The 3181-nt window shown below is 42.7% G+C and overlaps 1 pseudogene across 1 annotated transcript; it reads left to right on the top strand.

Annotated features, from left to right (window-relative positions):
- Positions 1 to 228: 228 nt before the first annotated feature.
- On the top strand, positions 229 to 1978 carry LOC307050315 (ornithine decarboxylase-like; annotated as a pseudogene). The gene is made up of 2 exons: positions 229 to 632; positions 997 to 1978. The product of its transcript is annotated as an ornithine decarboxylase-like (transcript).
- The last annotated feature ends 1203 nt before the right edge of the window (positions 1979 to 3181 follow it).

Consider the following 3181-nt stretch of genomic DNA (forward strand, 5'->3'; position numbering starts at 1 on the left):
ACGGCGTCTAATCTCCGTGGGGTCTGCCCGTGGTGCCCGACACTTTAAGGTGGACAGCAGATTGTGCGTTTGTCAGAACATTTTCACTGCTGCACCGAGGGCACACGTATCTTCAGCGGGACTTGGAATTCCGGGAGAATTCATTGCCTTTGTGAAAGCTGGCATAATTTCTTTAAATTTCATCTCTTAGTTTCCCATTTTGTTGTTTCAGAAAGATATCAAGAAACCATGAACAACTTTAGTAATGAAGAGTTTGACTGCCATTTCTTGGATGAAGGCTTTACTGCCAAGGACATTCTGGACCAAAAAATTAATGAAGTTTCTTCTTTTGATGATAAGGATGCCTTCTATGTTGCGGACCTGGGAGATATTCTAAAGAAACATCTGAGATGGTTTAAAGCTCTTCCTCGGGTCACCCCCTTTTACGTAGTCAAATGCAATGATAGCAGAACCATAGTGAAGACCCTAGCTGCCATAGGGACAGGATTTGACTATGCCAGCAAGACTGAAATCCAGTTGGTGCAGAGTCTCGGGGTGCCTCCAGAGAGGATTATCTATGCAAATCCTTGTGAACAAGTGTCTCAGATTAAATACGCTGCCAATAATGGAGTCCAGATGATGACTTTTTTGTTGTTTGTTTGGTTTTTTTTAAAATTAATTAATGTATATATGTGTGTATGTATTTATTTATTTTTGGCTGCATTGGGTCTTCGTTGCTGCACGTGGGCTTTCTTTTGTTGCGAGCAGGGGCTGCTCTTCGTTGCGGTGCACGGGCTTCTCATTGCAATGACTTCTCTTGTTGTGGAGCACGGGCTCTAGGCGCCCGGGCTTCAGTAGTGTGGCATGCAGGTTCAGTAGCTGTGGCTCACAGGCTTAGTTACTCTGCAGCATGCGGGATCTTCCCGGACCAGGGCTCGAACCCATGTCCCCTGCATTGGCAGGCGGGTTCTTAACCACTGTGCCACCAGGGAAGCCCGAGATGATGACTTTTGATAGTGAAGTTGAGTTGATGAAAGTTGCCAGGGCACATCCAAAGGCCAAGTTGGTTTTGCGGATTGCCACTGATGATTCCAAAGCAGTCTGTCGCCTCAGTGTCAAATTTGGTGCCACACTCAAAACCAGCAGGCTTCTTTTGGAACGGGCGAAAGAGCTAGATATTGTTGTCATTGGTGTCAGCTTCCACGTGGGAGGTGGTTGTACTGATCCGGAGACCTTTGTGAAGGCCATCTCTGATGCCCACTGTGGCTTTGACATAGGAACTGAGGTTGGTTTCGACATGTATCTGCTTGATATTGGTGGTGGCTTTCCTGAATCAGAGGATGTAAAGCTTAAATTTGAAGAGATCACCAGTGTAATCAATCCAGCGTTGGACAAGTATTTTCCATCAGACTCTGAGTGAGAATCATAGCTGAGCCAGGCAGATACTATGTTGCATCAGCTTTCATGCTAGCAGTTAATATCATTGCCAAAAAAACTCGTATTAAAGGAACAGACAGGCTGTGATGATGAAGATGAGTCAAGTGAACAGACATTTATGTATTATGTGAATGATGGAGAATATGGATCATTCAACTGCATCCTCTACGAAAATGCACACGTGAAGCCTCTTCTGCAGAAGAGACCCAAACCAAATGAGCAGTATTATTCATCCAGCATCTCAGGACAGACCTGTGATGGCCTGGATTGCCTGGTTGAGCACTGTAACTTGCCCAAGATGCATGTGGGCGATTGGATGCTCTTTGAAAACATGGGTGCTTACACTGTCGCTGCTGCTTCCACTTTCAATGGATTCCAGAGACCGACCATCTACTATGTGATGTCAGGGCCAACATGGCAACTGATGCAGCAAATCCAGAACCACGATTTCCCACCCAGTGTAGAGGAGCAAGATGTTGGCACTGTGCCTGTGTCTTGTGCTTGGAAGAGTGGAATGAAATGGCACCCAGCAGCCTGTGCTTCAGCTCCTATTAATGTGTAGATACCATTCTTGTAGCTGTTAACTGCGAGTTTAGCTTGATTTAAGGGTTTGGGGGGGACCATTTAACTTAATTACTGTGAGTTTTGAGATGTCTATGTGAATAGGGTTGGCACAGATGCAACAATATGGAAGACTAGGCGATGGGGTCACACTTACCTGTGTTCCTATGGAAACTATTTGAATATTTGTTTTATATGGATTTTTATTCACTTTTCAAACATGCTACTAAAGCATGCCCCTCAGCTGCTGGGCAAGCATTTGTAGCTTGTGCATTGGCAGAATGGGCCAGAAGCTTAGTGTTGTGACCTGTTTTAAAATAAAGTATCTTGAAATTAAAAAAATATATTCATGCATATGTACTCAAAGAAATATCACAGACCCCTAACACTAGTTCACCTACAGATAAATAATAAATAATTTCCTCTCATTGTCAGAGAGATCACTAAGAGACATGAACACCCAACTTACTTACACTTTGAGGTATCAGTAAAAAAAATACCATTGGAAAAGGATTAAAATCACCTCCAATTGCAGAGCATATGGATGTATATCTAGTAAGCCCAAGGAATCAATGGAAATTTGTTACAGAAAATAAGACAACAAAATATAGTAAAGAGTATAACATAAGCATATAGTACACAATTCATACAGGCACATTCCAAGCAGTTAAAAAGTACATAAAAAGGAAGCCTCTAATTTTACAAGTATAAAGTAAAATAAATAAAAATAAATCTAGGGGCTTCCCTGGTGGCGCAGTGGTTGGGGGTCCGCCTGCTGATGCAGGGGACGCGGGTTCGTGCCCCGGTCCGGGAGGATCCCACATGCCGTGGAGCAGCTGGGCCCGTGAGCCATGGCCGCTGAGCCTGCGCATCCGGAGCCTGTGCTCTGCGACGGGAGAGGCCACAATGGTGAGAGGCCCGCGTACCACACACACACACACAAAAATCTAACAACACATGAGAAAAGCCTATATAAAAAAATTACCATGAACTCCTTATATAGATAATACAGATTTGAAGGAAAAGAAAATCAAGCTATTTCCTTAAATATAATAACGAATGTTTTATATCAATTAAAAAATTCCAATACACATATGTGTATATGTATACATATGTATATTTGTGTGTAGAGATATATATAGAGAGATATATATAGATATGTGTATATTTGTATATACTTGTATGTGTATACACACAAATGTTT

Source organism: Hyperoodon ampullatus (assembly GCF_949752795.1).
Source record: "Hyperoodon ampullatus genome assembly, chromosome: 3".
In the NCBI taxonomy this organism is placed as follows: Eukaryota; Metazoa; Chordata; class Mammalia; order Artiodactyla; family Ziphiidae; genus Hyperoodon; species Hyperoodon ampullatus.